Source organism: Taudactylus pleione, unplaced genomic scaffold (genome assembly GCF_031769625.1).
Source record: "Taudactylus pleione unplaced genomic scaffold, aTauple2 ptg000015l, whole genome shotgun sequence".
Taxonomy (NCBI): Eukaryota; Metazoa; Chordata; class Amphibia; order Anura; family Myobatrachidae; genus Taudactylus; species Taudactylus pleione.
The window spans coordinates 25,254,047-25,280,000 of NW_028284417.1; the positions used below are offsets into that span (position 1 = coordinate 25,254,047).

At 43.4% G+C, this 25,954-nt stretch overlaps 1 protein-coding gene across 4 annotated transcripts in view; it reads left to right on the top strand.

The window, feature by feature from the left end:
• Positions 1-25,954, top strand: part of ANKRD6 (ankyrin repeat domain 6) — a 241,361-nt gene that overhangs the window by 74,459 nt on the left and 140,948 nt on the right. Inside the window, exon 1 of one of the 4 annotated variants that reach the window (XM_088472019.1) lies at positions 10,656-10,744. The exons of the other annotated variants lie outside the window; for them this stretch is intronic. The gene's annotated coding sequence lies outside the window, so the exon portion shown is untranslated. Of the gene's footprint in view, positions 1-10,655; positions 10,745-25,954 lie in introns of those variants that run through there. 4 annotated transcript variants of the gene reach the window in all.

The following is a 25,954-nucleotide window of genomic DNA, read 5'->3' on the forward strand; positions in this document are numbered from 1 at the left end:
TGCTGTTTGAACAAAGGCCCCACAGTTTTTGAGCATGCAGAGATGACAGCAGAGGGCATGGCCGGACCTAGGGAATGCCACACTGCTCCGCATAGAGAGCTGCTCTGGCTCCTAGGAAACTATTTGACTAATTGAATTATTTTGCAGGAGGGATTCCAAGTTGAGTCCTGTACTGATTCCAGCGAGGCATTTATATACATATGCCTTTCTACACTCTACTCATATTGTATATAATTTTCACTCCATACTGTACTAAATGTGTGTGTTTTTTACATAGAGATGCAATCAGATTCTATTTCATATAGTACTAAGCCTACTGATAAATTAACTATTTCTGGAGCCTCCTTAGTAACTTACATTAGTGCTGTGCACACAGATGATTAATGTCTGAATGTTGTACCATAGCTTTCCAGTGTGTTCTAATTAGATCAATATTGCTGCAATTAGAAAGATCAATGATCATTATGCCACAAAATCAATGATAATTATGCTCTTTTGACTTTTCAGACTTTTTCTCAAAACTGTTGGGATTTGCAATGGCTAAGAAAGGTCTGAAATCACTATACTGTAGGTCTGGTTTGGGCTATTTTGGCTGTTGTATAGCCAGGACCTCCACTGTTCACGTTTGGCGCTGCTCAGGTGTCTCCGGTGCAAGAGTTAGACAGAAAAGCTTTCTCATGAACTACCAATCACACTGATGAACATCAAACATCAATTTCTATCAGTGCACAATTCTTCCCACTCTCATTCCATAATTACCACAAGCTATAAAGAGGTGGTAAATTGTTACCCACACCATACAGACAAGTAGCACGTTTAGCTTTACATATCTGCACCAGCCTGGACACCTAGTGCATACATTGCATTTTACATATCCGTTTGTCACTAACTATTTTTTTTTAAATAAAAGCTTATTTATCTGATGAAGCATCATGTATGATAAAATAGCTTGTCACATGCACTGAGGGCAGACTATAGCCCCAGAGACTGACTTTGTGGCACTTTATTTCACCATTGGAGCAAATCTTTTGCTTCCTAGTCATCGAGCTGGGCAACGGATCTATCCAGATATATATGGAGTTGTGAACCTGTGCTCAGTACTGCTATGACCGATTGTAGTGGGTACCTGACATCATTATTATATTAGTGAGCTCTCCAATTAGATCAGTGGTTGGGGAACAGGGGTAAATTACCCCACATGGGGTAAAAATGAAATTCCTGGGGGTAATGGACAGACAGCCGGGCATGCATATGAATCATTCTATAGTATAGAATGATTCATATGCATGCCCGGCTGTGCCGCAGGGAGGCTCTAAGCCAGACGCACACTGAGATGTTATTACCAGCGGGCGCCCGGCTCCTTCCCTGCAGCGCCGCATTAGCCGGAGGCTGGAATTCACTTCTGAACTCCAGCTTCCGCCTCTCTCCTTGCGCACAATGGGAGAGATGTTATGACGTCTCTCCCATAGTTCCGAGGAGCAGCTGAGCGGATCGGATGGCGGCGGATGCAGGAGCGGGGATTAAGCTAAGTGTTTGTTTTTTTTGTACAAGCGGCACTACTACATGGGCATTATATGGGGGCACTACTACAGGAGCACTATATGGGGGCACTACTACAGGGGCATTATATGGGGGCACTACTACATGGGCATTATATGGGGGCACTACTACAGAGGCATAACTATATGGGCACTACTACAGGGGCATTATATGGGGCACTACTATATGATTTCCTTCCTTTCAAATCAAGGGGGTAACGTTAGCGTATCTAAATATATTTTGGGGTAAAAGGTGAAAAAGTTCCCTGACCCCTGAATTAGATCATGGTTGTGACCATAAGACCTTGCCAGCAATGTGCTCATTCTACTAACTTCATCCAACGTGGACGTCACAGAACATCTATAGATCATCTAGATTTAGGCATCAAGCCTTCCAATAGTGCACAAGTGGAGAAGTTACCCATAGCAACCAATCAGCTTCTAGCTAGCATTTATTAAGTACATTCTATGGAATGATAGGTAGAAGCTGGTCGGTTGCTTGAGGCAACTTCTCCACTTGTCCACTTCTCCAGTCTTGAGAAGACTTGATACATCTCCCCCATATTCTCCTAACTACTATTGAACTAAGGCTTCAAATATATTAACAAACACACACGCGCGTGCATAACAACATTTTGTTCTAACTCAGCAGAGAGTGTCTGTCAACAAGTAGATGGTTCATCCTAATTTCTGCAACTAAAAGGATCAGTCACTAGAATAGATAGTACAGATGTGTCCTTACACATCTTTGCTGCAGTCGTGCTAAAAAGCTCCTCTTGGAGTGCCAGGTCTCGCGAGACGCTGCTAGCGGCGGGCATCTTTTTTGCATTGTTTTATGCTGAAAATGCGTCTAAAGTCTCAATGCAATGTGACTAGGATGTACGTACCAGCAGTCTGTGCTGATTAATTAGATATGTGACACTTGTATATCTGTGTGCAACTGAGTCCCCGAATCTGTACACAAAGTGCTACAATGTAGCGGCCGCAGCTTTTTTCATTCCAAGTTCCATTGTGCTTCATATACAGACTCAGGTGCACACAGATATACAAGTTTCACATATCAAATTAATCAGCACAGTCTACTGTTGAGTCCTAGTGGCATCGAATTGCGACTTATGCTGGCCATACACTAGTACGACCAGCATAAGATAAGATTCATCTTACGATTTCACTTGAAATCCCTGGCAGTCCCGGCCGCATGATTGACACATGATGTACATACGATCACACGATACAATCGATCTGCAGTTTAGGAGGGAAGGTCATTGAAAGAACACACACTTCTTCAAAATGTCACTGAAATGACGCCGGTCGGACACACGATGCATCGCATGCACAAATACACGGCACGATCTGCATACGATAACGATAGATATGATGGGCTGCACATCTGATGATATGATACATTTTAAGAGCTGCGGGAGTGCGCATCGGATCATATCCTACCTATACAAAATACACGATTCCATGCGATTCATCGTACAACGCGTCGAAAATCGGGCAATCAGCCCAAATCGCACTAGTGTATGGCCGGCATTAGACACATTTTTGGCAAAAAAAGAAGCTAGCAGAGTAGCACTGGGCCTAACGTCTCACTCACGCCAGGCAAGTAGTGCTGCATGGCGTATTGAGGCTAGATGTATGAGGACACATTTGTACATCCATTCTTTGTGGCAGCAGCATGTTATCTCATGTTACAGAATCCTAGAGCTCATTTCATATGCTGAGTATGAATAGAAACATATTGGGAATTACTATCAATTAAAGGTACTCTAACATTAAAAATGTTTACTGCTTTGCTGCACCTTCCCATTATTTCTTTTATGTATATTTAATGACCTATTGTGTTTAGCTGCTGATACAAAGTATATATAGTGATTTAGCATTTCTGCCTCACAACACAGGTGTCATGGGTTTGTTCTGACCTGGGCCCTGTCTTTGGATTTGGTATGTCCTCCTCATATTTGTGTGAATTTCCTGTACTTTCCTCCTAGGCTGCTAAGGCAGACTAGTAGGATAATTAACCCTACACAGCCAGTAGGGTTTTCAGATCTCTTCAGAGATGTTGAATTGTTCAATTGGATTCAAGTCTGGGCTCTGGCTGGACCACTCAAGGACATTCACAGAGTTGTCCTGAAGCCACTACTTTGATATCTTGGCTATGTGCTTAGGGTCATTGTCCTGCTGAAAGATGAACAGTCGCCCCAGTCTGAGGTCAAGAGCGCTCTGGAGCAGGTTTTTTAATCCAGGATGTCTCTGTACATTGCTGCATTCATCTTTCCCTCTATACTGACTAGTCTCCAAGTTCCTGCAACTGGAAAACATCCCCACAGCATGATGCTGCCACCACCATGTTTCATTGTAGGGATGGTATTGGCCTGGTGATGAGCGGTGCCTGGTTTGCTCCAAACATAACGCCTGGCATTCACGCCAAAGAGTTCAATCTTTGTCTCATCAGACCAGAGAATTTTGTTTCTCATGGTCTGAGAGTCCTTCAGGTGCATTTTGGCAAAATCCAGATGGGCTGCCATGTGCTTTTTACTAAGGAGTGGCTTCCGTCTGGCCACTCTAATTTACAGGCCTGATTGGTGGATTGCTGCAGAGATGGTTGTCCTTCTGGAAGGTTCTCCTCTCTCCACAGAGGAATGCTGTAGCTCTGACAGAGTGACCATCGGGTTCTTAGTCACCTCCCTGACTAGGGCCCTTCTCCCCCGATCGCTCAGTTTAGATGGCCGGCCAACTCTAGGAAGAGTCCTGGTGGTTCCGAACTTCTTCCATTTACGGATGATGGAGGCCACTGTGCTCATTGGGACCTTCAAAGCAGCAGATATTTTTCTGTATCCTTCCCCAGATTTGTGCCTCGAGACAATCTTGTCTCGGAGGTCTGCAGACAATTCCTTGGACTTCATGCTTGGTTTGTGCTCTGACATGCACTGTCAAGTGTGGGACCGTATATAGACAGGTGTATGCCTTTCAAAATCATGTCCAATCAACTGAATTTACCATAGGTGGACTCCAGTTAAGCTGTAGGAACATCTCAAGGATGATCAGTGGAAACAGGAAGCATCTGAGCTCAATTTTGAGCTTCATAGCAAAGGCCGTGAATACTTACGTACATGTGATATCTTAGTGTTTTGTTTTTTTAAAATGAAGTTCACAAAATCTCAAAAAAACATTGTACACGTTGTCAGTGGGTATTGGACCTCATTCAGAGTCGGTCGAAGCGGCCGCATGGTCGTACGTGAAAAGGGGCCGGATATGCAAATGATTCCCTCGTAAGTTGCATCCCTAAGTTCGGATCGGTAGCTGGCCGACCAAGGGGAGGAAGCGGCCGGAATTCAAAAAAATACGCCCCCTTCTCGTACACATTGCACATCATCTCCGGGCATATAAGGATTAATCGAGACCATCGGGAACCATCGGAACTGGTCGTAGAGCTTAAGGTTGACCATACCCTCTCTTAAGCTCTACGATCATGTCAGTGTAAAAACCTCCCATGTCACATGTGTCATGACGCTACTTTGTTAATTATGCACTCCCATAAACCGTATGCACTCCCATAAAACGCTGTTCGCATAATTAGGCACGCCTGCGTTCGGATCTCCACACCCCCGTTTTCAAGCACCTTCCCCTGTTACCACCCACAAACGCCTCAATCTGTCACTCAAACAACCGACCTGGTTGTGTTTAAGGAGAGATAAATTCCTGATCGTAGCGGCTACTTTGCGCACGCGCATTGCGAACTTTACGCATGCGCAGTATAGCGAACATCGGTGGCGTACGACCGTGCGGCCGCTTCGACCGACTCTGAATGAGGTCCATTGTGTGTAGAATGTTGAGGACAAAAATGTATTTATTCCATTTTGGAATAAGGCTGTAACATAACAAAATGTGGAAAAAGTGTAGCGTTGTGAATACTTTCTGGATGCACTGTAACTGGGTCATTAGGTGCATATTGAGGAATATGCACCTAGGAGCCCGGTGACAGTTATATTTTAAGGCACTTTTATACTTTCCTGATTAGAAATACAGCTTAACAAATCATCCTCTTCCAAGTGGCAAAACAAGTTAAATCTGCACTATGGGCCTTCAGAGATGTAAGCAAACCTGATGGTTTACGTATATCTCTCCAATGGCTGGGGGGGACTGCGCATGTGCAGAAATGGTCCTGCAATCACTCGCAATGCCCTCTAAGCCGCAGCCTGATTGGGGGTGGGGAGTGGGCAGCACTGGGCTGTGTTCCCGAAAATGGGAACATGTCTTCCCCATTTTTTGGAAGCGCTGAGGCCAGTGTCTGCGCAGATTTACTGGCCTCGGCAGCGCAAACCATTTGGGCTTACTCAGATGGCCAACGTTGTAATCATTTGTGCACTGAGGGCCTGATGCAGACCAACTCGCGAGCGCTGAGCGCTCGCAAGCGGGTCGGTGTTGCCCAAGTGCGCATGCGCATGACGGAGGCGGCTAAGTCGTGCGCATGCGCGAGACCAGAATAACGACGGCCAAGCCGTCGTTATGGGTCTCGCACCAAAGGTGGCGTGCTGTCGATGGTGATTGACAGCACGCCCCCTTTGGTGGGCATGCCGGGGGCGTGGCTGCCCAAACAGAGGCATTCCCATGGGAACGCCTACCGTCCGGGGCCGGCCCCACTGACATCACAAGTGATGTCAGTGGGAGTGCCTTCAGCTCTGATAGAGCCAAAAGCACTCCAGGGGCTGAGTGCATAGCGTACATATATAAATCAGGCCCCATTTACAATAGTCTTGTTATTTTATTAAATATGGGGCATGTAAGGGGGGGTGGCCTGGTGGGTAATGGGAGTAGGATGTCTGTCTTGAGCTCTCCAGCCTTTACGATCCTCTTCATTGATCCTGCAACCTGTTTAGACTCCACACCTGGCCAGCCTTATTACTAATAGTTACCTGATGGTCCGGTGCCGCGTTTGAAGTCCCAGTGCTGTCTTCTCCCCCAACCGCGTTGTCAGTTCTGGCGCCCCGGCCTCTGGTCTTGTGCTAACTAGGGGCCTGATTCAGACCCACTCGCGAGCGGCTGTCCGCTCGCAAGTGGGTCGATGTTCTGCACTGAGCATGCGCACGACGGAGGGAGCTCCGTCGTGCGCATGCGCCAGACGCGACGAGCGAAGGACTTTCCTTCACTCGTTGTGTCTGATCAAAGGGGGCGTGCTGTCGATGTTGATTGACAGCACGCCCCCTTTGGTGGGCGTGCCGGGGGCGTGCCTCCCTGACGGGGGCGTTCCTAAGGGAACGCCTACCATCAGAAGCCGGCCCACTGACATCACTAGTGATGTCAGTGGGAGTGATTTTGGCTCTGATAGAGCCAAAATCACTCCGGGCCTTGCGGTTGAAAACCTCAACCGCAGGCTCCGGCTCGCAGTTTCGATGGTCGCGATGGTCAAGACCATCGCGGCCATCAAACTGCACGCTCGTATAGGCTGTGGGTGGTGACCCACAGCTATACGAGCGTCCAGGAGGACGCTCCATAGTTATGGAGGACGGCCCTCATTCAGAGCGTGCGCTCTGCTCAGAGCGTACGGCTCTGAATGAGAGCCTATGTTGTTTTGGGTGTATAATTCAAAATGTAAAAAAATAAAACACGATTTACAAATATGGGGCATGTAAGCAGCATTACGCATAACATAAAGATTCAGGATAATATTCACTTAATACAGTCAATCAGGCAGCACTCCATGGACTTCTATGGAAGATAATATGTCACCAGACTAAGGTTTCCAATGTTTCAGATAACTTTTACTTCATCTTTCTTCAAGGATGGTTAATAGTCACTAAAGTGTTCATGTAGCTGAGGCCCTGATTCAGAGCCGGACGCTCTGACAGAGCGCTTGCTCTGAATCGGGGCCGTTTTTTTTTTTTTAGAACGGCCTCCTGGCCGCTCACATAGCTGTGGGTGACCACCCGCAGCTATAGCGAGCGGCCATGATGATGGTCGCGATGGTCAGGCGTTCTCATGGGAACGCCTCCGTCTGGGCAGCCACCCTCCCGGCCCCCCACCATAGGGGGTGTGCTGTCTCTCAACATCGACAGCACGCCCCCTTTGGTACGAGACCCAGAGCGATGGATTGCCCGTCGCTTGCTGGATCTCACGCATGCGCACGACGGAGCCAGCTCCGTTGTGCGCATGCACTCTGGGCCACCATCGACCCGGTTGCGAGCGCTCAGCGCTCGCGACTAGGTCTGAATCAGGCCCTGAGTTCACATTGTTCAAGCTGTACAATTTGTTTACAAAAACACCACTATGATTCTGAGCTTTGATGACCAGTTTTAGATGATTCCAGTGGAGTGTCTAAAAAACATTGTTGCAGCTAATGATTGCCCCAACGATATATATATTTCTGTGCAGTCAGCACCGTCTTAGGACAAATGAAGTGCCAGCACGTGTAATATCATTGCATTCATATTAATATTTGTGGTGCATGAAATGACTGAATAACTTTAAACTTATGTAAAACAAGCTCTTACCAATTATTTTACATTCCCCTAATTGCTTTGTTTATTAGTCTTGTTCTTGAGAGATCCTCCACAACACTATTGTGAAATGCATTCCTGGCAGAAAGGACCTGGTTCCACGGCAGCAGCTTAAAAAACAACCTCTGCAATAAATCTTACCATTTCCACAAAGACAGGCAAAGCATGTGACCTTGTAGCAGCTGAACATGCCAGAAGAATGTACCTAAGGTAGTAAATGACATACTAACAGGGCTAATTATCTAGAAAATATGCTAGTATGCTAGTTTGTAGGGCATTATTACATATACAAGCTGCTGGAATAACCAGGATGGATGAGAGAGGCACAGGTGTTTCCTAGAAAGTATAAACATGACACAAAGCATAGACACATATACAGTTATGCCTTGCACACCTTTACAATTATTGGGATGATTATACATTTATCGGGCCGATCAGTCGATATTGGCCAATGTGTATGCAGGAGCAATAGCTGATAAACACATACTTGCCAACAATCTGGCTGCCTGTAATGTATGTTTAGGGGCGGAGCTGGGGGCATCATTGACTCTCCCCGTTGGTTGCCCACTTGTATAACTGGACGGTTGCGGGGGAAAAGTAGACGGGGAGGGGGGGTTCGGGAGATGCGGGCATTTGCCATCGGCAGGGAGACTTGCCCACTCCTTCAGGAGGCTGGGAGCACCTCCCAATTTTCGGGAGCCTAGAGGCCATTACGAGAGGGTAGGCAAGTATGGATAAACAATAGAAAATAGAAAAGCAGTCCCAAGAGGTGACATTTTCTGACCTGAAAAACAACAGTATGCAGCCTACTCTGACATCCACTGCCGATCTTCATCTTCATCTTTCATCACAAATGATGGCTGGTCAACTAAGCTCAAGTAGCACAGTGGTGCAAAATAATGCTATTGGACCAGTAGCCCCTAGGTACAGTACCAGGATATGATTAGGCAAATCCAATTTAATCGGCTAGCCCAAAGTGAATAAAGACTTTTAAACATAAATGGATTATTGTGGTCTCCTATTTTTCTTAATTTAAAGCTGCTCAAATTGTGGAAGTAACTACCAAATCCTACCATTACCAGTGTGTAACCTACTATATTCATAAGGTATGCAGTCAGATTGTCTACAGTGGAAATCTAGACAATCATATAGACACATTCATATTAATGTGTTTTGTTTTTTTTTTAGCAGTGACTAGAATCTACTGCATTTATTTTGTTCCGAACTGTTACTCAGACTGTGCATCTTCCAAATTTACAGCTCAGCACTCTCCTAATGATGCTAACAACTTGTTCATATAAATTACATTTATTTATTTTATTAGCTCTCTAAGTTTACAGATGCAAAGATCCCATATTCGTTTTTATAATGTGATACTATGATAGCATGGCTCATAGTATAAAATACTACCATAGTTTAATTTGTTATTGGTGGCAGGAATACTCAGGAATGCCAGAACCTTGGAATCTGATCATACATTGTACACATAACCTTTTGCAATTAGGACCCAATAGTATTTGTCAGTCCTGGATAGCAGTTGTAAGATAAGGCTGGTTACTGTGTTATAGTAGTGCAGAGAAAGTGCAGAGATGGATAATACAGTGTTTTGTCACAGAATCACATTTGATTATTAAATAGAATTATCTACGTGGAGTTTGTATGTCTCTCCATGTTACTCCAGGTACTCCATCCAAGCAAACACTTGTGTTGCCCAGCTTCCTGCTTTGTTGTCATGTTTGTTTGTTATAGCTTGTAATGTTTGTTTAAAATGCCTGTTGATATGTAACTACTGTACATGTAGATGTTTAATTGATTCATGTAAGGATTTAATTTAGTGCTGAGATTAAAAGTAATGTGCGGCTCGTTCAAAGGTTAGAGGGCCACCAAATTAACTGTATTAGGTTGCCTTTCACTGACAGACTGAAATGATTAGAGTGATTAAATATTAAGGGAAAAAAGAGAATAAGTAAAAATTCTCTGTAAAAAGCTGTATAATATGTAGGTATTATGTATAAAAAGTATATAATCACTTTAGTGAACAGGATTATAGGGCTGAAGCACCAGCCTCAAGTGAGGGCACAGGTGAGTTTGGCCATGCTTATTCCAAAATGAATGTTTTAAGTTGTAGTCCTGAAGGTTTAAAGGGCAAGTAAATTTCATCACTCTGCTAAAAGGGCACATAAGGACAAAATAACGTATAGAAATACATATAGGAAAGCATAGCTCATGGTTTATTCAAATGATTAACATATGTCTTTATTTGCTTGCTTTAATTCGCTTCGCTTTTTTCAGTGTTAAATAATTATATTGAATGGGAAAATTTTATTTGTGTGTGCTAATCATGCCATGATTAAAAGAATAAAAAAGAAGATTGGTATGATTAAGGTTCTTATTTCTTGTTCTATACTATGTTTAATTGTGTATTTGCCTGGCTAAAATGAAATCACAGGCTATCCAGGAATAATAGCAATTCTGCCTAGCCCTGGCTGCTGCTTAGGAGACCATGCTTGCACACAATATGCCCTTAGGAAAGCTTTTCTTTGACATGTAAATATGCAGTGTCCTCTAGCCCGCCTGGATGGGATTAGTGCAGCGCTTGCTGCAGATGTCCTGTTGTACCACACTGGACTCCCCTTATGTGAGGATATCTTCCTTTACTTTTCTTTGGATATTTATATCTCCTACAAAACAGCAGAACACATCTATGTAAGTAGCATTTTGTTTATTGATCTCTAAATGTCTTTCTCTATTTGTGACTCAGAATAATAAATCCAGAAGGGGAATTGAGTTTACTTTGTGTGTTGTGATTTGCAAGCCAGATGCATTGTTCTGCCAAGCCTTGTATCACAAAACACTGCTTACTGCACTTTAAAGAAAATCCATCAATAAAGCAAGGAAACTGAAAACCGGACTAGGAACAGATACTATCAATTAAGTATTTAGATACATACAAATTGTAAATGCTTCTATTGGAAGTTGGATTATTTAGTAAGTAAAACAGTTGTAAAATTTCATGTCCAATAATTAAGCTATAGGGAGATATACAGTACTTCAAATATTCCTAATAAGTGAAACCACAATACAACTGGAAACTATACTTTCTAGTTTCCAGTTATAGTTTCTAAAAACAAAGTATAAGACACATTCCATAAATGTTTACATTTTATGTTTGATATTTACATTCTTAGAATTCCTGGAATGAGAACAATAACAAACATGGGTGGTTTCAACCGACATGTTCATTTAATAATGTATTCATGTTGGGCTGAACAGCTAATTCAATATTGGTTCTTATTTTTTAACTCAAATAATTTTTATTAGAGAAAAAAAAATTCCATTGCAGATCATACACAACAGTAGCCATAGATACAATATGATTCCACAGTCTGCAACACACAGAGCAAAACAAAAAATAAAAATAAATAAGGAAATAAACAAATGAAGGAAGGGAAAAAGAATACTCACAGGGAGGGAGGGAGGGAAAAGAGGGAGGTTACAATAAAAAATAAAATATACACACCCCTACTGAAGTATATTTAGGTTTACATAAAAAATAAACAATTGCTCAGAAGTAAAAAAAAGTATTTAGGAACATATACCCCTAGGTGAGAAAGAATAGAAATAATAAATAGGAACTAGAAAATATAAAAAATATATAGGTGTTACTAAGGGGAATTAAGTAGAGGAAACTTTAGTTGAAGCCTTCTTAGAAACTTTCTGAGAACCATGAAAATTAGACCAAGAGTACCATTTAATCAGTGGAGATGAGGTAGAAGTGGAGTATTTAAAATCAAAGGTTTCCATTTCAAAGCTTCTTTGGACATTAGATAATATTGGTTCTTATTAAGTGAATTCATGTACTAACATTTTCAGTGAAAATCCCTGATCAAAATTAATTTACAATACAAATTTCTGTTATTGATGAAAGCACCAATTAATCTAATGGCTGTACAGACCTTAAATATCTTCTAATAAAAACCAAATGCATTATCAGGAATTAATGTATACTGCAGTTTGCATACACCATCTCTTGAATATTACTCAAAACAAATAAAAAATTGTAAGTGCTCTCTGTGAGCAGATGATGAACTGGACAGAACAAAATAGTGCACACTGCATCCCTGTAGCACTGTGGTTTCTAATTCAGGTCACTAATTACTGTAAATTGTGTATCACCAAACAATGCAATGTAATATACAGTGTACAGTATATTAAAAGTGTGGGTACCCTTGGTCAAATGGCATGTTCACTAAATCCCTAAGTGAAAAAATTTAACATGGCTTCTGCAAGATATAAACTTTTGACTTTTCTGCTTGTCTAATGCAGGTTTACTATTTATTTTCTGAATTTTATTTATTTTTTTAAATAATGTGGCTTGTGCAAAAATATGGTTACCCTTCCAGATAATTATTGCTAAGGCCGCAACATTTTATTTACCTGTCATTAAATTAAGGCAAGTGTAAACCATTCTAGAGTTGAATGCAAACTTTTATCCTTGTAACCTCTTATTGGGAGGTTATTGGGAGGTGGAGCTCACAGGCTCACAGCAGTCAGGACAGCCGTGTGCGCCGCTGCTAATATACATCGCAGCGGGAGCCCGCCAAATAGAAATTGCAGCGGCAATCGGATCCGCACCCAGAGCATCCTGCGCTCTGGGCCTCATTCAGCGCGGATTGCAAGTCTGCAATCGCACCCACCCGCTCGCTAAGGAATTATACAAATGAATGTGATCGCATGGCGACAGCACTATTCCAAGACGCCCACCACTGTATACATCCGCCTACTTCCCATTACTTACATCCGCAAGTCAGCGAAAACATAGATAACATCGAGTAACATCGGACCCATACGCACAGTTGTGGTTAAATTGACCCTGACTCACAAACTGCAAAACTTCTTGTCGCCATCTAAACCTCTGACTGCGTTTGCCATCACAGGGGCTTAATTATGCACGCCCCTTTATCAGTGTTCAAACGCACAAGCGCGCCTGCGTTCCTTTGAACACCCCCCGTCTCCACCCTCAAACGGCACTTCCTGTCAATCATTTCTCGATGGCTCTGCGTATCCACTGCATTCACTTTAGCAATCGCAGCAGTCGGTTCGCGCTCGCTCGATGCAGTGCATGCGCAGAGCGCAAACATCTACCGGGTGCGTGTGTCCGCATTCTTCAGATCCAAGCTGAATGAGGCCCTCTGTGTGGCGGCACCAGCCGCACCAGCCTGGTTACGGCCCTGGATACACATATACAGCTGTATGTAACGTCTGACTTATTAGAGGATACAGTTTAGGGAAACTGCATATTTATTAATGACAATATTTGCAACTCACAATACATAATATTGACACCTCATATAGTATTGGGACAAAACCAGCTTAAATGTGCAGCTATTTATATCCTACTGAAATATGAGGGTTTTTTTATTTTTTTAGTAAGAACATTTTTGTTGTTGCTTTTTGGTCATTATAAAGGTGAAAGGTGAGCATGTCTTCCTCTTCTGGGTGTAACCAACCCAGTACAGTGTATGTAGTGGTGTCTGATAATTCCCATGTGTGGCATGAATGCAATGTGTACTGCACCTATTGTGCTAAACTTAATAGATAATTATTAGTTGTTGCATGAATTGCTGGATTGGAGGGATTGGGAGTCCCTATGTCTATATTTGGGTGGAGTCTGACGTTGTAGTCACTATACATGCATGTTCATATCTTTACATAGGACAGCCAGATGGAGCAAAGTTTGTGCCATTTGATATGTATATTTGTTTTTCATCCTTGAATTTTTTTTCCTTGTTTTATACCTACAGAATTTTTGTAGTGGTTTGAGTGTGTATAGTACAGGCAGGGTGCATACACTGGGCTCGATCATATCGGGTGCGAGTAAGGTCCTGCGAGCCGTTCTCACGGCGAACTCGCATTGCATGATGGTCTCTGTAGTTCTAGGGGTATATTTACTAAAGTGCGGGTTTTTAGAAGTGGAGATGTTGCCCATAGCAACCAATCAGATTCTACTTAACATTTATCTAGCACCTTCTAGAAGACAATAGCTAGAATCTGATTTGTTGCTATGTGCAACATCTCCACTTCTAAAAACCAGCACTTTAGTAAATTTACCCCCAAGAATAAGGCTTAGTACTCTGTAGCAACAAGCTCCTAAGCCTATGCCAAAGTTCAACTCCTGGCAGCACTCGGGTAAACGTCCTTCTCCTCTCTTTATGCTGTTTGGATAAATTGTCTATACGGGGATGCTGTTTTGGCTGTATGTGTTCATAGAGCTACACGGTAGCACTGCTAGGACGGGACGCAGCAAGTGAGAAATGCGGTCAAACCCCCGAAAACACGGGTTTGACCACATTTCTCATATGCACCAAGCCCTGGAATGCGATGCATTCTGCGGCTTGGATGTGGTGCGGCATTACCCTATAGAAGCCTATGGGCTTCTATTCAGAGAGTGCTGTGAGAGGGATCCAATCAGATCCATCTCCGTACCCCCTGCAGCGCGTGTGCGCAGAAGGACACCAGTGGAATTTCTGGGTCATATACCTAGAAGTCCATCATTCACAAAGGATAGCACTTACTGAGAGAGCTGTTCCTTATGTTTTTGTTCATGCATACTGGCTTAATTAACGCCGGCATGCATTCTAAGAGTGGCGGGTTGTATCGCATCTCAAATGTGAAGCGTCATGCATCCCACCCTTTAGTGTTGTGTCTGAGTGAGGAGACTGGGAGAGAGCAGTGATGTCCACATACAGAGGCCAAATCAGTATAACCAAAGACCTTTCAGGCTTACTGATCTCTTGTCATCAGGTAGGTGGTGTGGTGGGTTACTCCAGCTGCCCCTGAGGGGGCGGCATTCAACTATTTAGGGGTGCCAAAATGTAATTATATCTTGCCCCCCAACCTAAAACTTTTGTAGCACCCCTGTCTCTATATACTGTTCTTCAGGGCTGTTTGCGGTAGCCTGTGGCTCAATAGATATTGTCCAGGTGGAGGGAAGAATAATTGAGCAAAGTTTCTTCCATTCCTAGATGTTATTGCCCCAGCGTGAACAAATGGTATGTGGAAATAGGTGGAATATTTCAGCAAGATAACGATCCCGAGTAAAACTCAAAATTAACCATGAAACAGTAACAGGAATAAAAGATGAAGGATTTGGAAGGGTCTTCACAGTCCCCAGACTTGTATATAACTGTAAATGTGTGAATATCTCAGACATACTGTACATACAAGATCACCTAAAAATATTTCTGATTTGAAATGAAGTTCTGCAAGGAACCGCAGGAAACAAAATCTAAAGCAAGAATAGAAAGACTTCCACTGGCTCCAGGGAACGTTTGGAAGTTGCAATTTTTGACACTGTTAGTAAGAGTCTGTTAGTGAATACTGACTGACAGGGTGCCTAATAGTTTCCACATGCCTGCCTTTATTGTTGTTTTTTGCAATCTATTAAATTAAGCAAATGGGAATAAATTGTGCATTAAAATGGGCAGAAATTTGTCATGCAGAGGTCATTACTTTCTTGTACTCTATTTTGTATGTTCTGTACGGGAAATAAATACAGTAACCACATAAAGTATGGCACAGGTCACAATACAATATTATCTTACCCAAATATTATCTTACATTTACCCCCAAAAAATAAAATCTAGCTTTGGCCCCTTGATATATGTAGCCACCTCCTTAATAAAGCGCAAACACTTTTATGCAGTTTTTTTTATTATGCTTTTTTTTTTTCAAAATTAAAAGAGCAACAAGTACCATTTGTGAGTGCATAACTTACTGGATGGTGTTAGCAGCTCTCTTTACTGGTGTGTCCATTTGCTGAATAACTCTTGTGAATTAAATTGATGTATTCTGCCTTGAAAATATGGTAGTGTCTAAATCCCCTTCACAGAGAGGATCCTGACGTCATCAGCCAGTGTCCAGCGTCATTCCCTACTATTCAAGTGGGCATAGTGGGGGAATATAACCATGTGGCGAGCCTGACAAGCCACCGAGCCTGAAGCGTGGCGAGCGCAGTGAGCCCGCGAGGGGCCAACTTTCTTGTTTAAGTGGGGACAACTTACTTGTTTAGCTGGCTTTCATGGGCATAAACTGCACTTCCGCCCTCACTCACGTCACTTCCAGGTCCCTAGCAAGAAGGGGAAATAAGCTCTACCTTGAAAATACTGCTTCAATTGCATAATAATATTTGTTAAGTTATTACAGCCCCAGTGCTATGTTTTTGGAGCAGAGGGACACAATTAGGAATATGTATTTATAAGATTTAATGCAGCTATGCTAAGAAAAAAAGGAGCAGAGGTGATGGAGGATTTTGTAGTATAGGAAGGGGATTGTGCAGAGCCTCACACTTCAGAGATTAATATAATTAACATTTGGGCACTCCATCCCTCCCTACCCATCTCCTCCTCACGTCATGGTTCCCATTGCACGGCCACCTTATATATTTTAAATATAGGCTTAAATTTGTTTACACACTGTACACCACTATGACTGATAGACAGGGCCATCTTAAAGTACAGGCACACTGGGCAGCTGCCCAGGGCCCAACAAATCTAGGGGCCTTCGAGCAGGGGCAGGCTGGGCTGGGGGCATCTACATGGAGTGCGTGGCTGCTCACTCTGTACATAGGGTGGCTAGCAGAGAAGGGTGCTCCTCGGCTGCTCCGATCATAATTTCACATAATTAGAGCAGCTAGGCAGCATTTCTCTAGCTACCTCCCAGCCTACAGCTACAGGGCCAGATTAAAAGCGGCACAGAAGGCACATCCACCCTAGACCCCTTTCTCTCAGGGGGCCCCCTAGTGCAGTGTAGGAACTGCACTGTGAGCTGGAGAAGAAAAGAGGGAGATGGAGTCCATAATATTTGTGTTTTTTTTAAGTTTAATCATTGATTTTGTTGAAAGTACCAGAAAAATATATTCCCATGAATGGGTGGTTAGGGGCCCCAGTGCATTGCTGTGCCCAGGGCCTACAATGCTGTTAAGATGGCCTTGCTGATAGAAGTCCCAATAGGACTGAAGGTGGTTAAACCTTCAGGCAGCCCCAGACATTATGACTAGGTCAGGTCTTTCTGTTGGTCATTGTTTTTCTGTTGCATGGTAGTGTCGCAGATCAGCAAATTAGTGTTGCATAGCTGGTACAATGTCCTCTGTAGGCTTGGCTGATATCCACTGTCCGGGAGTCAATGACATCATCTTGCTGGCTGGATGTGTCATCGTTGTTAGGCATAATATGAAGAAGTGGGGGAATCCATTTGAGCTATGCACCAGGTGTTGTCAACTCTTGAGCCCACTGCAGTATTGTAATGTCTGATGCTCATCTGCCCATCCCCGCTTTCTTGTCACCCTTTCATTTCAGTCTGTACTCCTCTGTTATCAATTAATGATGACCTATTGTCATCATCGTGGTTTTTTTTATTATTGTTTAGTTTACTAGAGGGCTAACCGAGGTATCACAAATGGCATCTGCTATTATGGAGTTTATAGGAAGCAGTTTTCCTTTTATTATGAGAGGCACATTTTCTCATGTGTTTTAGGTGTACATGGCAGCTTAGTTTTTGCCATTTTAAGGCACTCCTCCTCTGTATATTGTGCACATTGTACCCAGAGTAGTAGCAGATATAATGAGCCCGTGGAGACCATAATCTTTCACAGAATCAATAGTAATTTATACTATCTGATAGAGGTTCATGAATTACCATCTGCCTGCCTAACGCATAGTATCCAGCCTCCCACAGTCTTCTTTTGCAAGTTTAAAAACCAGCCCTATCACTGTAACAATGCCGACTCCAAACTGTATTGATAGTGAGGGCTGCTGAAATTATTTCACATCCTGTACCACAGACTTTTTTTTTTTTTGTAGGCCACTAATATTGTATCCGCTTACAGATGTGTCCTCATGCATTGTTGCTGCAGTCACACCAAACAGCCCCTCGCGGTGCTCCAGGTCCCGCGAGGCTCTGCTTGTGCGAACGTGTTTTTTGCATCTTTTTTTTGCGCAAAAATGCATCTTAGGGCTCAATCCTATCAGGTGCAAATTGCGAGTAGCGAGTTTGTTTCTTGAAACTCACACACATCGCAGTGAAGCACGCTCCAGAGAATCCTCAAATCCAATTAAAAATACCAATTCACACTACTCGCAGCGGAGGGGTGCGAATTGACTGCCAAATGAGATTTGCGAGAAATGCATGAAAATGTGGGGAGACCATCCTGAACCCCCCAAAATGGATAATTTTGGTAGCAGGACCGTATAGAAGGCTGTTTGTGGGCATTAGGAAGGTACTGTACAGTGGCGTAACTACTGCCCCCGCAGTCCCCGGGGTGGCTTGGAGGCGCTGGGTAGCTTGGGGGCGACGGGGGCAGTAGTAGTAACTACGGAGGGTGCAGGGGGTGCGGTCGCACCCCCTGCACCCTCCATCTGCCGGGCATCCGCTGAGTGTGTTACCAGCGGGTGCCCAGCTCCTATTGAAACCCCCGGCAGCAGCCGGAGGACGGAGTTCCCTCCGTCTTCCAGGTCCCGCAGGGCACTATGGGAGTGACGTCATGACGTCACTCCCATAGTGCCGAGGAGCGGACGCCGGGGACGGAGCTCAGGAGTGAGCTCCGTCTTCCGGGTCCCGCAGAGCACTATGGGAGTGAGGTAATGACGTCACTCCCATAGTGCCGAGGAGCGGACGCCGGGGTATGGACGGCAGCAGCACTGGAGCGGGGATAAAGGTAAGTGTTTGTGTTTTTTTCTTTTGTGTGTGTGTGTTTGTGTGCGCGCGGAGGGGGGGAGCAACTAAAGGCGGCTAACTACAGGGGGCTAACTACTAGAAGGGGAACTACAGGGGGCTAACTACTAGAAGGGGCACTACAGGGGGCCCTGCATAATGGGCACTACTACAGGGGGCACTACTTTAATGGGCACTACTACAGGGTGCCCTGCATAATGGGCACTACTACAGGGGACATTGCATAAGGGGCACTACTACAGGGGGCATTGCATAATGGGCACTACTACAGGGCACATTGCATAAGGGGCACTACTACAGGGGGCACTACTTTAATGGGCACTACTACAGGGGGCCCTGCATAATGGGCACTACTACAGGGGACATTGCATAAGGGGCACTACTACAGGGGGCATTGCATAATGGGCACTACTACAGGGGACATTGCATAAGGGGCACTACTACAGGGGGCATTGCATAATGGGCACTACTACAGGGGACATTGCAAAAGGGGCACTACTACAGGGGGCACTGTATAAGGGGCACTAATTTGATACACAGTTTACAGGTTATAAACTATGTTCCCAATAATCTGGTTCTACACGGACATAAAAACTGTGCAACCTGTCTTGAGCTGAGGTGGCGGACTGGCAGGAGCAGAAAGGAGGGTTGGTGAAGTAGATCTGTCAGGGTGGGATGTAATGGGCATTACTGTTTGACATAATGTGTATTTGGCATTACCGTGTGCACAATGTGCTATTAGGGGCATTATTGTGTGGCATAATGTGTAAGGGGCATTACTGTGTGGCATAATGTGTTGTATGTGGCATTACAGTGGGGCATAATGTGAAATAGGGGCATTACAGCATGGCATAAATTTGTTATAAGCGCTTTACTGTATGTCATTATGTGTTATATGTGGCATTATTGTGTGGGATGTGTAAGGGGCAATGCTGTGTGGCATAATTTGTTGTAAGGGGCACTCCGGTGTGGCATAATGTGTTGTAAGGGGCATTCTGGTGTGGCACACTGTGTTATAAGTGGCATTACTTAGTGTGTCATAATCTGTAAGGCTTGTTGCTGTATCATGTAACCACACACCTTAAACGTAGTCTTTGGGTGTGTTTGATCGTTGGGGGGGTGGGGGGGCGCCTGAAACTTTTTTGGCATGGGGGAGCAAAATTTATATTTACGCCACTGGTACTGTAGGTTTTGAAATGGTGTCAAATGGCTCATTTTTGTTTTTGTTTTTTTAAATGCAAGAAAATTATTGATATTAAAAGAAAAAAAGTTTGTTTTTTTCTTTTAATGTCAAACGAATTAAATGAAAAAAAAGTAGGAAAAAACAGTGATTTTGGTGTACTTTGAGGGCACCTTAAAAATGTAAAAAAAATATTTTTTTTATAAAAACAATTATTTTTCAACTAAAAAATTATTGTAATTAAATTTTCGGTGCCTAATCTAACGAAAAAGATGATTTTGGGGTAATTTAAGGACTTTTTTTTTTTAACCCCCCAAAAATGACATATAATTATTGAACTAATTAAACTAATTGGAAACTTCCAATTACCTAATCAGTCATTAGGCGGGGTGTCCAAGGGATTCAGCACAGTATCCCGACATTTTAACCTTAAATTAAAGATTTTCCTTTCCATCTCTCACCCTCATGGAGGTGCGAGTGGAAAGTGGCGAATTCAGTCTGACTGATTCAGTGCGAGTTGCTAATTGGATTGCAAAATGAATGCAAATTCAAAGTGAAAATAGCAACTCGCATCTCGCAATTCGCACCTAATAGGATTGACCTCGTAGTCGCAATGTGATGCAACTAGGATGCATCAGGAGACTTTACTGATTTATTTGATATGCGACTCGTGTATATCTGTGTGTGTCTGCTACAGTGCAGCAGCTGCATTCATTTGCACACAGATATACATGTGTTGCATCTCAAATTAACCAGTGCAGTCTCCTGGTTTGTCTTAGTCACATAGCATTGCGACTAAGATGCATTTTTGGGTGAAAAAGACACCCGGGGCAAGCAGATCACATGGGACCTGGCGGCTCACTCACGCCAGGCGTCCCACGCCACATGGTGCATTCAGGCTAGATGTATGAGGACATATCTGTAGTTAACAATTATAACTGTTTAGGAGAATTTTATATTATCTACGGTGATGGCTATTATGGATATTGTAGAATTTGTTCAGGCCAGTTTGAGCAGCTGTATGGTTTAGCACAAGGCATTATGGAAATTGTAACATTTTATTAGCATTTTGGTCATATATTATGTCAAAACAGCATGTATCCATAACACATGTTGACGAGGTCTCTAAATACTTAAAATATTATTTTCTAGGCTATAATAAAGCCTACAGTATCTTATGGTGCTTGTTGTTTACAAGTTTTGTGTAATTTGGAGATATGATTAAGCTGTGATCATCACAATTGGTACATTGCAACAGAAGTTTATCTTGTGGTGTTAAGTGCCAGAGAGTGTGCCGTGTTCTCTTCTATATATATTTCCGTTCTGATAGAATGTTGTCATCTTACCACCTCACCCACGTAAAGCTTTCATTGTGCACTTGGTAACCATGTGATATGACTAAGGAACCCTGGAGACAGCCCATCAGCCATCTCTCTTGTCTGCTGGTAACCATGGTTACCAGGACTCGGAGACAAGTTTACTGGCTGGCTAAATTTAAAAATAGATTTATGTAATAAAATGTCTGACCCATCCTACATTCACTATCACACTTTTCACAAAGTGGGGAAAAATCACCTTAAATTCAAGCATCATGTGTCATTAAAAGAAAAAGTATCTGTGCTGTTGTAAAAAGAAAGTTAGTTACAATGTTTCAAACCAGTCAGGGGCAAGGCTCAAGTCGTTGGAGTGGAGTTTGAGGGAAGACTCTGTGAGTGACACTGTGGTGCAGCAAAAGTGAAAGTGATTTATAATTTCTTCTTAAATAAAATAAGCTCATTCATTCATAAAATAAGCTCATACATTCCTATATATATGTTTATATGTATATATATATATATATATATATATACACACACACACAATCAGGTGCATAAATATTGGGCCATTGACAGAATTTTCATATTTTGGCCTCTATTCACCACCACAATGGCGTTGAAATGAAACAAACAAGATGTGCTTTAGCTGCAGACTTTCAGATTTAATTTGATGGTAATTACATCCAAATCAGGTGAACGGTGTAGGAATTACAACGGTTTCTATATGTGCCTCCCACTTTTTAAGGGGCCAAAAGTAATGGGACAAACTAAACAATCCTAAATCTAACTTTCACTTTTTAATACTTTGTTGCAAAACCTTTGCAGGCAATTACAGCCTGAAGCCTTGAACGCATAGACATCACCAGACGCTGTGTTTCATCCCTGGTGATGCTCTGCCAGGCCTCTACTGCAAATGTCTTCAGTTCCTGCTTGTTCTTGGGGCATTTTCCCTTCAGTTTTGTCTTCATCAAGTGAAATGCATGCTCAATCGGATTCAGGTCAGGGGATTGACTTGGCCATTGCATAACATTCCACTTTTTAGCCTTAAAAAACTCTTTGGTTGCTTTTGCAGTAAGCTTCGGGTCATTGTCCATCTGCACTGTGAAGCACCGTCCAATTAGTTCTGAAGCATTTGACTGAATTTGAGCATATAATATTGCCTGAAACACTTCAGAATTCATTCTGCTGCTTTTGTCAGCAGTCACATCATCAATAAATACAAGGGAACCAGTTCCATTAGCAGCCATACATGCCCACGCCATGACACTACCACCACCATGCTTCACTGATGAGGTAGTATGTTTTGGATCATGAGCAGTTCCTTTCCTTCTCCATACTCTTCTCTTCCCATCACTCTGGTACAAGTTGATCTTTGTCTCATGTGTCCATAGGATGTTGTTCCAGAACTGTAATGGCTTTTTTAGATGTTGTTTGGCAAACTCTAATCTGGTCTTCCTGTTTTTGTGGCTCACCAATGGTTTACATCTTGTAGTGAACCCTCTATATTCACTCTTGTGAAGTCTTCTCTTGATTGTTGACTCTGACACATATACTCCTACCTCCTGGAGAGTGTTCTTGATTTGGCCAACTGTTGTGAAGGGGTTTTTCTTCACCAGGGAAATAATTTTTCTGTCATCCACCACAGTTGTTTTCCGTGGTCTTCCATGTCTTTTGGTGTTGCTGAGCTCTCCGGTGCGTTCTTTCTTTTTAAGAATGTTCCAAACAGTTGAGTTGGCCACACCTAATGTTTTTGCTATCTCTCTGATGGGTTTGTTTTGATTCTTCAGCCTAATGATGGCTTGCTTCAGTGATAGTGACAGCTCTTTAGATCTCATATTGAGAGTCGACAGCAACTGATTCCAAATGCAACTGTCACACCTAGAATCATCTCCAGACCTTTTACCTGCTTAATTGATAATTAAATAACGAGGGAATAGCCCACACCTGTCCATGAAATAGCTTTTGAGTTGATAGTCCCATTACTTTTGGCCCCTTAAAAAGTAGGAGGCACATATAGAAACTGTTGTAATTCCTACACCGTTCACCTGATTAGGATGTAATTACCCTCAAATTAAATCTGAAAGTCTGCAGTTAAAGCACATCTTGTTTGTTTCATTTCAAAGCCATTGTGGTGGTGAATAGAGGCCAAAATATGAAAATTCTGTCAATGTCCCAATATTTATGCACCTGACTTTATATATATGTGTATATACAGTTACATGGATATATAAATACTGTATGCATGTGTATAAACATAAAAATATTGTAACAACATTTGTTTGTTTGCTCGCCTGGCTATGTCGGCTGTACCTCACCTTTGCTATTGGGGGCCCCCCAAAGAGCTAGTTACGCCTCTGATTGCTAGTAAAGTGAAGGACTATTTCCTAATAAATGGTCCATGACAATGAACAAATGCCATTGTTTAAAACTGTAATATGTGCAGGAAATCTATTGCCAGATGTAGGGGAATAGTAAAAGCAATCAGGCTGCATTCAGATTAAATAGACCTGAAGCAAATCTAAACTGGCATTCCAGCATAACTGAGAGCTATGTTAATGAAGCTGACTCATTTTATTTTATAATTGTCTAATAAAATGCAGACTGTCATGTTGTATAAGAAACTGCATTTAATTCCAATCTACATAATTTGATTTATCTTAGTTTTCATTTAGCACTCTCCTTAATGGACCTATTTTCAAAGAATGGATGACAAGAAAGATTTTCTGTTGCCGCTTGTTGCAGCAATAGATTTTGTTTTTCACCCAATTTACTTATAAAATGTTACTGGTTGGCAGGGGAAAGACTGCTCTTCGCCAGCCACCTCTGATGCCCTTTGGCAATGCACATGCACTGTGTAATGGTTTCCAGTTGCAATATTTCAATTAATTTAATATAAGTTATTAAGGAAAGAATACTTGGTTTAAAGAATAAAGCATTTGTTTTTGTGGTAGTTGTCCCCTGCATCATAGTGATAGTAGGATAGTCAGCAGTGTGGTGTTCTTAGCTTCCCCAAGCTTTAAAGCTATTGCATGAGATAAATGAGGTAAATGGTGGGTATACAATCGGGAAGCCGGCTGCCTTAATACCGGCAGCCGGCTTCCCGACTGTCATATCCCGGCGAGGGTGAAATGCCGCGTGTCTATATCTAGACGCCTGTCATTTCCCCGACGCCGGGAGACAGGCGCCCGGCATCCCGGTCGAAGGGATGCCGGGCGCTGCGAGCGGACAGCCACAGGGGGGGAGGGTTAGGTTTAGGGCACCCGGGGGGAACTTAGGGTTAGGCACCCCCCCTAGAGGGTTTAGGCTAGGGGGAAGGAGGTTAGGATTAGGCATCCCTGGGGGGGACTTAGGGTTAGGCACCCCCCTGGGGGGCAGGTTTAGGCAGCGGGCAAGGGGGGGGTTAGGGTTAGGCACTTAGAGGGGGGATTAGGGTTAGGCACAGGGGAGGAGGTTAGGGTTAGGCACCCCTAAGGAGGGTTAGGGTTAGGGGGGTTAGGTTAGTAGATACTTACCTTAGGACGATTGGGATTTCCAGCGCTGTCGGGCTTCCGCTGCCAGGCTCTGCTGGTTTGTCAGGCTGCCGCTGCTGGGATTCGATCTCCCGGCCATGCGGCAGCCAAGATATATTACCGATTCCAAATGGTGAAGGCTATCACAATAGGGAGCTTGTTAAATGGGAAGAAATAGGAAGAAGCTCTATCTGATTGTTTGGAACTTTATCTCTTTCCATTTTATCTCTATCACCCCCCTAAAGCTTTTCTGTTTCACATCGCAGATCGCAGATTCAGCAAAACATCACTTTACGGTAGCCTGGATTTTCCAAATTTTGCTTGCGGCCCCACAGGGCTGCAAGCAAAATTTGGTGAACTCAGGGTCGAGTCGGGCAAGGGCACATCACACCCTTCGCACGGAATAGGTTTGGCCCCAAAGTGGCATGGAGACGCTGGACTGTGACTGTAACCACCCAGTACTTAGATTTAAACACGTTCAAAGTCACAGATTTAACAAATTGGAACCTGCTGCGAGCACTTTCGCACACAGATGTACAAGTGTTGCACATCAAATTGATCAGTGTAATCTAGCAAAGTAGTTTTGTCGCTTCCAGTTATTTTATTTATGCAAATAACACGCACATTTTCAATGAGAAAGACGCTCAGCCCGGCCCCTGGCTCACCGAGAGGGGCTTTATTGCACTACTGAAGCCACAGTGTATGAGGACACATCTGCGTTGCCTACTCTCCCAGAATGAGCAGGAGGCTTTTGAATCTCGAGTGGTGCTCCCGGGCCACTCAGAAGAGTATTCTGGAGCTGCTGCTGCTGCTGCTGCCCCCCACTTTACAAGGCCGGTAATTTTGACATTGTATAGCGGGTACCAGAACCACGATGACGTGATCACATCCCCCACTCCACCCACCTGTGCTGAGCTACGCCCCCTGCTGTGAATCCCGGAGGGGGCAGATAGAAAGTCAGCAAGCATGATCTCTATATGTATTATTGTGGGCAAAGTTGCACCCTTGGCAAGCACATGCTACTGCTCCCCCTCACACACGCAGTATTGATGTTCGTCTGGGGAGTGGGTGTAGCCAGAATCTGGGGGCAAGCTGAAGTGACAGAAAAACTAGCAGGTTTAGTGTCAGACTGAAAAATGATGGAACCACAGGAGGTGGTCCAGCTATAACAAGTGAGACA